Source organism: Microtus ochrogaster, unplaced genomic scaffold, assembly GCF_000317375.1.
Source record: "Microtus ochrogaster isolate Prairie Vole_2 unplaced genomic scaffold, MicOch1.0 UNK114, whole genome shotgun sequence".
In the NCBI taxonomy this organism is placed as follows: domain Eukaryota; kingdom Metazoa; phylum Chordata; class Mammalia; order Rodentia; family Cricetidae; genus Microtus; species Microtus ochrogaster.
Window position 1 is genome coordinate 439997 of NW_004949212.1, and position 14619 is coordinate 454615.

The 14619-nt window shown below is 39.7% G+C and overlaps 1 pseudogene; it reads left to right on the forward strand.

Annotated features, from left to right (window-relative positions):
• The window catches only part of LOC101997147, a 124886-nt pseudogene extending 111036 nt beyond the window's left edge, over nucleotides 1-13850 (forward strand).
• The last annotated feature ends 769 nt before the right edge of the window (nucleotides 13851-14619 follow it).

The following is a 14619-nucleotide window of genomic DNA, read 5'->3' on the forward strand; positions in this document are numbered from 1 at the left end:
CTCTTCCGGGACAATCCGCCCCTGGATAGCACACACTCACCCGTCCAGATGGGATTCCTCAGCAACTAAACAGGGCCACGCGGTAGCCCAATGATCCGGGGACAAAAGGATGAATGGACCAAGGGGGGGCGGTATCCAGAAGAGCACAGGAAGCCTGGCGCACAAGCTGAAGGTGCCCGGGCTCCCTTACAGGGGACCCTGATGCCTGCCCAGTAGGCAGGCACTCACCGCTCTGGGTGGGTAGGCTTAGTGTAGGAGCTTAAAACTGTTCTTGAGCACTGGTCCTAGCATACAGCAGGGCAGGGTTGGGGAGGGGTGCTCGGGGGGGCTGGGTCGTGCAAAAGAAAGACAGCCCTGCAGAAGGAGCTGGGGGAGGGGGGTTCCGGGACAATCCGCCCCTGGATAGCACACACTCACCCGTCCAGATTGGATTCCTCAGCAACTAAACAGGGCCGCCTGAATAATTCTTACTTTCTCCATTATCTGTGAAATTGAATAAGCCAAAACTCAAAACTAAATGGCTGTCTTCTTAGATAAAATATTGGTTCTGTTGGGTGATTATTACTGGTGACTCATTCAAGCTTATAGTGAAAAATGAAACAAGTGGGACAGAAAGAAATAAAAAATCTGTTTGGTAGAGAAAAAAGCACTGGGTAGTTTCAGATGGCAGCCCTGTGGAGAAACAGGCAGAAACTTTCAAGTAGATTGTCAGCATTAAAGAAAAGCCCATTGCTCTAGAGTGGAAGCCTAGCAAGGTGCTCTAAGAATAAGATTCCATTCTTCCAAGCTTTCACTTGATGGAAGGAGGAAACAAAGTGATTCCTAGGTCCAGGAATCAACTTCATACTAAACCTACTGCAACTCTTGTCCATGCAACTCTGGTAGGGTCCATCCCAACATAGAAGCCAAACTTGGCATGATCGTCTATGTTGTACTGGTTCTGGAAACAATAAAGATGCCAAATGTAAAGGTAATGGATTCTTCCTCTGTGGGTTCAGTCCAGCACTGGTGAACCCATCTGTGTTTGGCAGGGTCAGAAACCTAATGAGGAGCCTTTGAGAGTTCATAGCATGAAGCTGTGAAGACGAAGCTTGTGTTCTGTTGGGAAAATAGTATAGTGACAAGCCTAAACTATGAGGCATTTGCCTTGGATAGCTGCATACAGAGAGTGATAATAGCAAATGAGACACATGAACAAAAACTTCCATGTATAGAGCTATCTAAACTCTTTGAGAGTGAAGCCTGATATGTCTGAGACAGAACTACAGGATCTGGTTTATGTCCTGCTGGGTCTCATACTTGCTTTGTTTCAGTCTTCCCCCACCGTGTCCACATTCTTCTTTCTTTTCTTTTAAAAATTGTTCTCTCATAAAATATATCTCAGCTACAGTTTCTCCTCCTTTTGCTCCACTCAGGCTCCTCCCCTGCTCCCCTGTCCTCCAGATCCCCTCCTCCTATATTGCCCTTCCTAAAAGAGAAGATCTCCCAGAGATATCAACCAAGCATATCATATTGTTACAATATGACTAAGCACAAATCGTCATATCAAGGCCTGATGAAGTAATCCAATAGGAGGAATAGGTTCACAAGGCCAGACAAAATAGTCAGAGAGGTACCTCCCACACACAGTGTTAGGAGTCCTAAAAACACACCAAGCTACACAACCATAGTATATATGCAGAGAACATGCCTCACACCATGCAGGCTGCATAATTATTGCTTAGTTGCTATAGACACCCATGAGGCCCGCTTAGTTGATTCTGTGGTCTGTGTTCCCTGGTGTCCTTCTTTTTGGTGAGAAAATTTTTGGCTATGATTTTTTTGAAAATATTTTCTGGGTATAAAAGTTGGAATTTTTTTCCTTCTATTCCTAGTATTGCAAGGTTTGATGTATTTATAGTCTTCCAGATTTCCCGGATGTTATGTTTGAGGAGTGTTTTAGGTTTTAAATTTTCTTCTATAATATTCTAAACACCAGAGATTCTCTCCTCTATATCTTCTATAATTTTGGTGAAGCTCACTTCTGTAATCCCTGTTCGCTTACCTAGATTTCTCATTTCCAGTATTCATTGAGATTATGCTTTTTCATTGCTTCTATGTCCATTTTCAGGTCTTGACCGGTTCTGTCCATTTCCTTTGGCTGTTTTATTTCTCCTTGGTATTCTTCAAGGACTTCATCCATTTTCTGCAATATTTTACTTATCTTTTTATTACCTTCTTTAAGGGATTGATTCACATCCTCTCTCAGGATCACTGTTACATTTATAAAGTTTGTTTGAAGACCTTTTACTTGTGTTTCTGCTGGGTTGGAGTATTGATGGCTTGTTGTAGTAGAATAGCTGGGCTCTGGTGGGAATATATTGCATTGCCCTGATTTTTGTTTGTCTTCTTAAGTTGACATCTCTGTATCTGGGTTTGGGTTGATGATGAGTCTAGGTTCCTATTTCTCCTTTAGTCTCTTTAGAATGGGTGCTTTATTCTTTGGTTTCTATTTGTTCTTCTCTCTGTTCTTCTGGTCTGTGTGGTTTATGGATCAACAGAGGTCCCCCATAAACATGTTTGGTACTAGAAACCTGGTGTCAGGCATGGCCTTTGTTTTCTCGAGGTGTCTTTGTGTGCAAGTTGGTGGCTGAGAAAATGTGAAGGGGGAATGTGAGGACTGTAGTATTGGGGACTGTGACAGAGGGAATGTCTGTGGGCAGGTAGCCTACATGAACTTCCAGCTGCTGGTGTATCTGTTGTTCAAATAGAGCGTCTGCACCCATGTCAGGGGCTAAAACACAGTGATAAGGAGGCAAGTGGGATTTGGATTAGTTTTGGGGGAGGTACTCACAGAGTGGAGGAGATCCATCAGTGGGCAGTCTGCCTGGGTTTACAGTAGCTTGTGTGGACTCTGTTTCATTAGGGAGTCTTAGTTTGAGTTTACCTACCTCTTCTTCAGGCTGGTCTGCCTGTTCCTAAGCAGGGAATTCACACCCAGTTTCGGTGTGGAAATATGGCTACATGGGTGATGGTTGGAGAATTGTTATGGGATTGTGTCTGTGGGAACTGAGGAATGGGGGAGTTTCATGGACTGCTGCTCTGATTTGTTGAAATAGGAGCGGCAGGCTACGTTCCTGACACCCGGCCGCCTGCACAGCTAGCTTTACACCTGAAATAATTACACGGAAACTGTATTCTTTTAAACACTGCCTGGCCCATTAGTTCCAGCCTCTTATTGGCTAGCTCTTACATATTGATCTAATCCATTTCTAATAATCTGTGTAGCCCACGAGCTGGCTTACCAGGGAAGATCTTAACCTGCATCTGTGTCTGGTGGGAGAATCATGGCGACTGCCTGATTCAGCTTCTTTCTCCCAGCATTCTGTTCTGTTTACTCCACCCACCTAAGGGTTGGCCTATAAAATGGGCCAAGGCAGTTTCTTTATTAATTAACCAATGAAAGCAACAGATTAGAAAGAAATCACTCCCATATCACTGATTTTCTGGCAGATGTGGTCTGTATGTGAGTATGGGATGACTGCCCAAGTTGGGGCTGGAACAGAGGCAGTCATGTTTCTCTCTTTCTGGAGGGGAATATATCCTGTGCTCTTGTATGTCTGAGAAGTTTACTTTGTTTATTGATTTTAACAGATGTCACAAGATAATATTTTGTCTTGAGTATCAGAGGGGACTTTGAATATTTTAACAGTGTTGGGGCTGTTAAACATTGTGAGGATCCTGAAGTTAAACTAAAAGCATTTTCATTTCTTTTTGTTTATTCTCTTTATTTATTCTTCTCATACAGTACATCCTGACTACAGCCTCAACTTTGACTATCCTTCCTATTCCCCAACCTTTTCACTGCCCCAGATCCACAGTTCCTTTCTTCCCCCTCAGAAATGGGAAGCCTCCCAGGGGTATCAACTGAACATCATGACAAGATACAATGAGAGTAGGCACAAACCTTCATATCCATGCAGGATTAGGCAACCCAGAAGGAGGACGAGAGTCCCAAGAGCAGGCAAAAGAGTCAGAAATAATCACACTCTTACTGTTAGGAGCCCCACAAAAGACTAAGCATTAGAACCATAATGTACAAGGGGAGGATAGAATTCAGACTCTGCTTGATCCATAGTTGCTCTGTCAGACTCTTTGAGCCCTTATGATCCTTGCTTAGTTGATCCTGTGAGTTGTGTTTTTCTGGTGTCCTTGACATCTATGGCTTCTAAAACCCCCCCTACAAATTTCTGCATTCTTCCAAGTGCTTCAGCTAGTGTTTGGGTGAAGTTCTGTGCATCTGCCACAATCATTTGTCAGAGGAAACTCCTCTGATGACAATTAGGCCAGGAAGCAATCTATGATATCAGAGTAATTCTAGGAATCATTATATCGCCCATTATTTTCTTTTTCATTACTTGTATTTTGTTCTATCTAAATCTCTGAGCCATCCAACTTCTTCTTCCTTGCCATCCAGGCAGTCTTAGTCATGGGTTGCCTCTTTTGGCTTGGGCCTCAAATTAGTCCAGGCACTGGTTTGCCTGCACACTAACTTAAGCCACCAATTCCCTGGTATATCTTCCAGACAGCACAAGTGTGTGTCAAATAAATTATCGCTGGCTTTTTGTTCTAGTTCCACTACTGAGAGTTATATGTTATTACAGAAAATGACTGGTGCATGCTCCATATTCTTAGTTATTGGGAGCCCACACTAGGGTCACCATCATATTTTGTAGAAAGTTTCTACTACACTATGTTTCTACATCAACCCTGAAAGCTTTCCTATTCCAGTCATTTCTCAGTGTTTTATTTCCCTCTGTCCCTCCATTGCTGCCATAATGCTTCCTTGTAGTAGGAGCTACGGGCTGCATTCCTGCTGCCTGGCTTCTGGCCGCCTGGCTAGCTTATGCCCCGAAATAACAACTCACAAATTGTATTCATTTAAACACTGCTTGGCCCATTATATCTAGCCTATTCTTGGCTAACTCTCATATCTTGCTTAACTCATATTTAGTAATCTGTGTAGCACCATGAGGTGCGCTTACCAGGAAGATTCTAGCCTATGTCCATCCTGGTTCAGAGTTTCATCATGTCTGCCCCGGAGAGGAGCGGCATGGCGTCTACCTCACTTCCTCCCAGCATTCTGTTCTGTTTTCTCCACCTACCTAATTTTTTGTCTTATCAAGGGCCAAGGCAGTTTCTTTCTTAACCAATGACCTACCTCCATCACTTCCTGTTGGTGCTCCTAGTCCTCCCATAAAATCTTGTCTATTTCCTCTTCCCATAGGAAATCATTGCATCTTCTGCTACAGCCATCCGTGTTACTTACCCTCTCTGGGTTTGTGGATTGTACTGTGATGATTCTTTATTCAATTGCTAATATGAATTTAAATGTGAGTATATATTATGTTTGTCTATGTGGTTCCAGATTTACTTTCTCATAATAAAGAACACAGGAACGTAGACATCAATAACTCAGATAATCCAATAATAATGTGATACAGATCAAAACAAAGAATTTTAAATAGCTGAATTTAAAATGGTTTGAAAACACTTAAATAAATGTTTGTCCTTAACCATCAAGGAAATGAAAATCAAAACTACTTTAAAAATTCATTGTATACCTGTCAGAATGGCTAGGATCAAAAACAGAAGTATAAACTCATGCTGACAAAGATGTGGAGCAAAGGGATCACTCCTCCATTGCTGATGGGAATGCAAACCTCTATAGCCACTATGGAAATCAATATGGCAGTACCTCAGATAATTGCAAGTCTATCTACCTCAAAACTCAGCCATACCATGGTAGTAGTTTGAACATAGTTGACATCTATAATCATATAGTGAGTGGCAGGAGTGGAAGTTGTGGCCATTTTGGTGTGAACGTGGTCTTGTTAATAGGAAGTATGTCAGATACTTCCTGTTGCCTCTGAGTCAACATCAAAGTACTCAAGGCTTCAGCATCACATCTGGGTGCCTGTTTACATGCTCCTAGATATGCTGATAATTGACTCAACCCCTGAAATTTTAAATGATCCACCTCAATGAAATGTTTTCATTATAGGAGTTTAAATGGTCAGGGTGTCCCTGCATGGAAATTAAAACCTAATTAAAACAGACTTTGTTCCCAGGGAGTATTGCTGAGCTAGGCCTGACCATACTTTTGTTTGGAATTAATATGGACTTTGGGGCTTTGGCTTAGGAATAACATAGAATGCATTAAACACCCCATTCTGGGTCATACTAGGAGGAGCGTGGGTGACAGTGACCTTAATAATTATGTAAAATATCGGGAGCCAGCTCAAGAGATTTCAGAGTAGGATTTTAGTATATTGCTGAGAAATAATTCTTTTAATATTGTGGTGATGGAAGTGCGTGAATTTTGCTTTGTTTTAAAGAACCTCCCTGAGGCTAAAGTGAGGAGTTTTTGATTAATTGCATTGGAAGAAGAAATCTCAAAACAGCCTAGGATAGACTTTGTCATGTAAATATTAGTGGTGACTCTATGAAGATATATAATGTAAGGAGCAGCTGAGCAAGAAAAAATATTTGGGGAAAAGACCCCCCCCAAAGTAGAATATTGCTAAATTCCCTGTTTAATGACATAAACAAATTAAGAAATGGAATAAAGGGAGTGGGGACCTGAGGGGGTGTTGGCGCTTGCCTTCAATCCTAGGACTCAGAAAAGAGAGGCAAATTATCTCTGTGAATTCAAGGTGAGCCTGGTCTACAGAGCAATGTTCAGGACTGCCTAACCTAGGCAGTGAAAGAAAGAAAGCTAGTGAAGATGTAATTAAATAAGGGACCATGTTCGAGTCCCAGTAAGCAGCAGAACCTGACAGCTTTGGTCTTGTGATTCTGACTTAAGTCTTAAGGATTGGAGAAATGTGTTTAGATGCTCTGGTTCTGGTTATCTGGGGCTGAAGTATCAGCTGTGATGAGCAAGTTATCAGAAGTATTTAAGCAAAATTTTGCTTGATTCTGGTTGGCTAGAGCTAAGAAATCAGTGGTAATTAAGGGACCAGCATCACCGATGTGAAAATATCTGGGAAGTATTTCCTAAGAGCACAGAGAAATGGTCTTTCAGAGGTAGACAAGATTGTACCTCATGCTGGTAGATGGACTTGGTAATGTGTGTCACCCAAGTGGTACATGTTTTGAAGGTATGGATGGATGTGAGGCATGGCACTGTGAGAGGCCAGGAAAGACCATAAATGAAGGTGCAGTCTCATTTGCAGTTGAATGCCTGCCCAGGACCATAAGGGTCATGCTGGTGTGGGAGAATTGTTTGTATTCTGTCAATCATGTTTAAAATAAATGCTGATTGGCCAGGCAGGAAGTATAGGCGGATCAATCAGACAGGAAGTAGAGGCGAAGCAATGAAAACAGGAAAATTCCAGGAAGGAGGAAGCCCATTCCTCCGAGTTCTGCCCAGAGCACTAAAGAAGCAGGATATGACCTGCCCAGCTGAAAAATGGTACCAAGCCACGTGGCTAACATATACTAGAATAATGGGCTATATAAGTTACAAGAGCTAATATGAAGCCTGAGCTAATGGGCCAGTTTATAATCTTATGCAGACTCTCTGTGTGATTTTGTCTGGGACTAAACAACTGGGGAACTGGGCAGGACAACAAGCCCGGCCCTAATGTTACATCATGCCAAAAAGTTTAGATGTGGCACCCTGAGGTGACCCTATGAGAGACTACTGTTTAAAGTGCAGCCCAGTTACAACAGAAGCCCCCAGTGTTTTGGAGATGCCATCACTGTGAGATGATGAGCAAGAGCAGCAGTGGTAGTGGAATTGAGTCAACCAGAGTCTAGAAGACCAGGTGTGTGGACTCCAGAGGGCAGAGTCAGTGTTTTGACACAAGACCTGTGGAGGAACCTGAAAGACCATAAGTGGATCTTAGATATTGGAGGGATAGAAATTTTTAATTATGCAAGATATTAGAGATGCCAGGGTCATTGGCTACTTGCTGAGGTGAGCTGCTAATGGGAAGTGGAACCAGCCCAAGGAAAAGATGTGTGGCAACAAAGCTAAACAGAATTCGAGACCTAGAGAGCCATTGTACCTAGAATTAGGTATCATTACATTGAATTTTTTTCTTTTTTGTTACTTGTAATTGAATCTACCCTAGTGCCCTGAGCCATCCATCTTCTGATTTCTGCCCATCTAGATATTCATCCTGGCAACCTTGGGTTTCAAGTTAGGCCAGTCATTGTTTTGCTACTACACCAAACTTGAGCCACCATTTTCCTGGTATATCTTCCAAACACAACAAGTGTATATCATATATTTACTGGTTGCCTAGGTTTCTTAGTCCAACCACTGGGAGCTGTATGTGATTACAGAAGATGGCCAGTTTATGCTCCATATCTGAGTTACTGGGAGTCCTCACTAGAGTCACCTGTTAGCTTCTAGAAGGTTTCTGCTGCACTCTTTCCACATCACCCCTGATCCTTCCTTTTCTTGCCCTGAGTATACCCACAAATACTAGTCTATTTCTTCTTTCCCTTGAGTATCCAAGCACCCCCTGCTACAGCCATCCTTGTTACTCACTCTCTCTTGGTCTGTGGATTTTTCTGTGATTATTCTTTCTTCAAAGGCAATAGCCAATAAGTATATATCATCTTAGTCTACATAGTTTGAGTTTACTTGCTCAGAAAAGAAAAAAAAAACTCAAGAAGCTACACATCAGCAAATTAATTAACCAAATGAAAATGTGGTACAGATATAAACAAAGAATTCTAAATAGATGAATCTAAACTGGCTTAGAAACCCTTAAGTAAATGTTCAACATCGTCAGCCATCAATAAAATGTAAATCAAAACAGGTTCAGAGATCATCCTACACCTGACAGAATAGATAGGTTCAATAACAGAAATCACGACTCATTGTTGCGAGGTTGTGGAGCAAAGAGAAGGCTTCACCATTGCTACTGGGAATGAAAATCTGTACAGCCCCTGTGGAACTCAATGTGGCAGCTTCTTAGATAACTGGGAGTCTATCTACTTCAAGACTCAGCCTTACCACTGTGGCAGTTTGAATATGATTGACCCCCATAGTCTCCAATGGAGTGGCAGTAGTAGGAGGTGTGACTGTTTTGGACTGGGTATAACCAAGTCATGTCATTATCATGAGTGTTATGAGAGACTCACATTGAAACAGGTCAGGGAGTGTTCCGGCCTATGACAATCATGAATTTAGACTAAATACTTTTTCATCATGAGATGGCTTAGCATTTAGATATATGGATCAGAATGTAGTTGAATGAAGAAAAAGCTCTCAGATAAGATGAAGTATTTGAACACTTCTTTTTTCTTGGTGTCCTTCTTTGTTGTATATGTGTAATATTTATTAGGAGCCTTTTGGATGAAATTTCACATTGAAGACTGGATTAACATTTCTCAACCCATTTCTGTTTATTTGTGTCCTACTGCCAGGACTTCACCACCATTATCGATGGTGTCACTAAATGACAAAGCATGCAGTTGAAGCAATTGCTATTCACTGTTAATCCTTTTTGCTCTCCTGATTTTTATTTTAATTTTTTTGTTTTTTGCTTTGTTTTTGAAAGAATATTTTTCTGTGTACCTCTGGCTGTCCTGAAAGTAGCTCCCTAGACCATGCTGACCTCAATTCAGAGATATAAATGATTCTGGCTTCTATACAGAGGGATGAATGATGGGCCAACATGTTTGTCTTTATGTATTTTTTATTGACTGGTGTTCTTGGAATGTTGATTTTTGTACATTCCAAGCATTTGCTGCTATGCTGAACTTCACTACATCTTAATTTAAGTGTGGTAGAGGGTATCATTCTCTTTCCCAAGATAGCAGTATTCACAGCATTAATACCTGTGTCTTCTGAATCACTGAATTGAAGATGTGTCATATTCTACCTGTCTTTTTTTTATTCAATTCAAAGAATATGAGTTTTTTTCTATATGCACGGGTATTTACCACATGTGTGCCTATTCCACATATTGGTCAGAAGAGGCCTTAGAACCCACAAAGTTGAAGTAATGGATAATTATAAGTCTCCATGTAAGTATTGGCAATTGAGTCTACCCAACTATATGCAAGACCGTTTAAGTGCAGGGACATATATGCAAGACCGTTTAAGTGCAGGGACATCTCTCTTTCCCCATGTTATTATGATCAACATTTACAGTGCTGATGTTTTCTTTGTTTCCTTTGTAACTGTTTAAACAGGCTCTCCTTTTATTAAAATCTTACTATGTTACAGTTTAAACTGGACCACAGCAGGTTCTGGAAGATGAATGTAGATGTAGAGTGAATACAAAACATTTTGTAGGAACTTCAATAAATCCTCTGATTTCTTTTTACACATTTTGTTTAAATGACTATTTTTGGGAGGAGACCAAGTTTTCCTAATTTGTAACTCTGCATAAAGTGTATCTCACTGCATAGGCTTTGGCTGGCACTCAATTTAATTCATCTGCTTTTCATCAAGTGCTGGTATTAAAGGCATGAGTCAATATACCCACATTTCCCATCTTATTTATTTATTTATTATGTATATAATATTCTGTCTGTGTGTATGTCTGCAGGCCAGAAGAGGGCACTAGACCTCATTACAGATGGTTGTGAGCTACCATGAAGTTGCTGGGAATTGAACTCAGGACCTTTGTAAGAGCAGGCAATGTTCTTAACCACTGAGCCATCTCTCCAGCCCCCTCCCATCTTTTTTTCTAGTTAATAATTGTCCTTACTATTTCTCTGATGTGTTCTCGTTAGTGTTGGTCTGCTGGTTGTCTCTCTCTGTAGGCCTGTTCATGGCCATTTCTTTCTCAAGGATGTATGCTATGTAATGGACAAAGGAATGGCACCTGAGCCTCCACATCAGTTTCTTTCCAAAGTAACTTGGTGATTACACTATAATGTCTATTTCATGAAAGAAGTGTAGGAAGTCCCAGAATTAGATAACTATATTACTGTATAAGAAGTATCCATTTACATTGTCGGGATCACACTTTGTTTTACTGTTGGTTGGATTATTCTAGAAGGCAGTGACCTATGAAGATGTGCGCATTGACTTCACTCAGGATGAATGGGCTTTGCTGAATACTTCTCAGAAGAGTCTCTACAAAGATGTGATGCTGGAGACACGTACAAACCTCACAGCCATAGGTGAGACTGTGAACTTTCCTTCACATTTTAAAATAAAGGGACAACTGTCTTGTTTATTGATTCTCTTGGGTGGTTTTCTTTGAGAAAGAATAAGAATGAGCTGAATAACTAAGCCATGGTTATGATATTAAATTTTGCACAATTTCCAATAATATACATTTTCCTGTTCCTCTATTTTAGGCTACAATTGGGAAGACCATAATTCTGAAGAACATTGTCAAAGTGCTAGAAGACACAGAAGGTAATTTTCATGTGCAACTTGATACAAATTTTCCTTGAAGAAGTTGTAATGTGTCCTGGCAGATTTGAAACAAAGCAACAGTGAAAATAAGAACAGCTAGAGATATATTGATCATTATCAGTTTCTCACAAAATCATATACCTCCATGTCCGGTAGCTGTTCTGTGTTTCTAAAGCATTCCTCTAAAAAAAGAAGACAGGAAAACAATGCCTTAACTGATGCCACCACTTAAATCATAGCCCCAAGAGAATTTTGCTATAGAACTGTTAATTCATTTACTCTGACATTGCTCAAGGCATATACATTGAATAGATGATAAGTATCTGACCAAATCTGTCTAAATAACAGTCTTTATTGAAACAAGTATTTACTCATATACTTGTGACTTTGCTAACTTTATTGAAAGTGTGAGTTTATGAGTCAAAAAGGCTCTTGTGAAGAAATCTTAATCCATATACCACATGCATGAGAAACATTAAGTCAAACTGTGTGAACTGAATAGGAAAAACATTTATTTGTTCTTCCTTTAATAAGTATATCATATGTCACTCTGAACACAAGCAAATGAACATATGGATATGGAAGGAATGATTGGAACTCTCTCAGAGTAATGAGAAGGTATCAAAGAAATTTAGTATTTCAACATTGAGTATTCTTGTTGAATGTGATACAAGGTTATATTTAATTGGTTTTCCAACTTTATTGGGAAAAATTCAACAAACTCTCATTGAAGAAAAGCCCTATGAGTGTTGGACTGTGTACTTACTTTTGTTTGCCCCAGTACACTTTCTCATTCAGTATGTATTATAGTATAGGAAAACTTAAGAATTCAGTAAGTATGGTAAAGTTTATTCAAAACTGAGTTCATCCAGTTCCTTTCAAATATGTAAAAATCTCATTAAAAATGATGTTATAAATGTGGGCCATGAAATAAAGACTCTTACTATCACAGGTTCTTCAAAGACACAAGACACCCCATAATGAAGAACACCGTAAACATGAAACTTAAAATCTGCTTCCTCTTTATAATTAGACAAAATTACAAAATTAATTCATACAGATATTAAGATTCATCAGAGCAATGCATGTGGTAAAACTTTTACATGTGCCAATTATCTTTGCAGGCATGAAAGAAGCCATAGTGGAGAGAAACACTCTGAATATACTCAATGTGGTAAATCCTTTGCATGTTACAGTCATCTTCAAAGGCACGAAAATAACCATTCTGCAGAGAAACCGTGTGATGTTATTCAATATGATGAAGCCTTTGCAGGTACCAGTTGTCTCCAAAAACATGCTGGAGAGAAACACTATGAATGTAACCAATTCAGTAAAGCTCTTGCCAGTCATGGTAAGCTCCAAAAACATAAAAGAAAATATAGTGTAGAGAAGCCCTTTGAATGTAATCAGTGTGATAAAGCTTTTTCACAACCCTCTAAACTCCAAAGACATAAAAGAACACATAGTGGAGAGAAACACTATGAATGTACTCAATGTAGTAAAGTCTTTGCAAATCAATATGATCTTCATGTACATAAAAGAACACATACTGGAGAGAAACCCTACTCATGTAATCAATGTGGTAAAGCCTTTTCACAGAAAAGTCATCTCCGAGGACATGAAAGAACACATACTGGAGAGAAACCCTATGAATGTACTGAATGTGGAAAATTCTTTGCAGATCACAATAATCTTCAAGTTCACAAAAGAACACATACTGGAGAGAAGCCCTTTGCATGTAATCAATGTCATAAAACATTTTCACAGAAGAGTAATCTCCGTGTACATCAAAAAACACATACTGGAGAGAAACCCTTTAAATGTACTAAATGTAGAGAATTCTTTGCATATCATAATGATCTTCAAGTGCATGAAAGAACACATTCTGGAGAGAAGCTTTTTGCATGTAATCAGTGTGATAAAGTCTTTTCAAACAATAGTAATCTCCGCTTCCATCAAAGAACACATACTGGAGTGAAGCCCTTTGAATGCAGTCAATGCGGTAAAGCTTTTTCACGACGCTCTAAACTCCAAATACATGAAAGAATACATACTGGAGAGAAACCCTATGAATGTACTGAGTGTGGTAAATTATTTGCATATCTCGATAATCTTCAAGTACATAAAAGAACACATACTGGAGAGAAGCCCTTTGCGTGTAATCAATGTGATAAAGCATTTTCACAGAAGAGTAATCTCCATGTACATGAAAGAACACATACAGGAGAGAAGCCCTATGAATGTAATCAGTGTGGTAAAGCCTTTTCATATGTTAGTGTTCTTCAATATCACCAAAGAACACATACTGGAGAGAAACCTTATAAATGTAATCAATGTAGTAAAGCCTTTGTATCTTGTAGAAGTCTCCACATCCATCAAAGAACACATGCTAAATAGAAACCCTACAATTTTAGTCAATGTGGTAGAGACTTTGTATGTGTCATCAGGCTTTAAAATCTTGAAAAAAAAATCATATTGCAGAGAAACTCTTTTTTTTTTTTTTCTTTTTTGGTTTTTCAAGACAGGGTTTCTCTGTAGCATTGAAGTCTGTCCTGGACCCCACTCATAGATGAGGCTGGCCTTGAACACACAGAGATTTGTCTGTCTTGTCTCTGCCTCCTGAGTGCTCGGTTAAAGGGTGTGCTACCAGCGTCTGGCCAGAGCAACTCTTTAAGTGCAATCAGTGTGGTAAAGTTTTCCTCCTCTTGGTATGGTAGTCTTTATACAAGAGTAAAACTTTTAGTGGTTGATACGTCTATTAAAGCCTTTGCATATCACAGTACAATTTGAGGTACTGAGAAAATTCATACTAAAGGGACTGTGACCATAAATGTTTTGGAAATATCTTCAGCCAGCACACATTTACTTACATAAGACTGGGAAGGAAAAAACTTTACAAGTGTCAAATCTGTTCAAGCATCATAAGGTTTCCCTTTTATTTGCACCTACAAAATCATATGGACAGAAGTCCTGTGAATTCAATGATAAGGTAACTCTTTTTGATTTCACACTTTTCTTCAATTACATAAACAGTTATCCAAATGAAAATTTTGAACATGTGTATGAGTGCCTCTTCTTTGTCTGTGTTATTGCATAATGTCTAAGTCAGTTTATGAAAGGATTTAATGTAACCCTGGTTTACAGACGGTTACAGGATTACCTTGAAAGTCTCATGGCAAAAAATGTCAAACATGGCAGCTACTTTAGGAAGCCAAGAACTCACATCCTCAGCCTGCGGCATA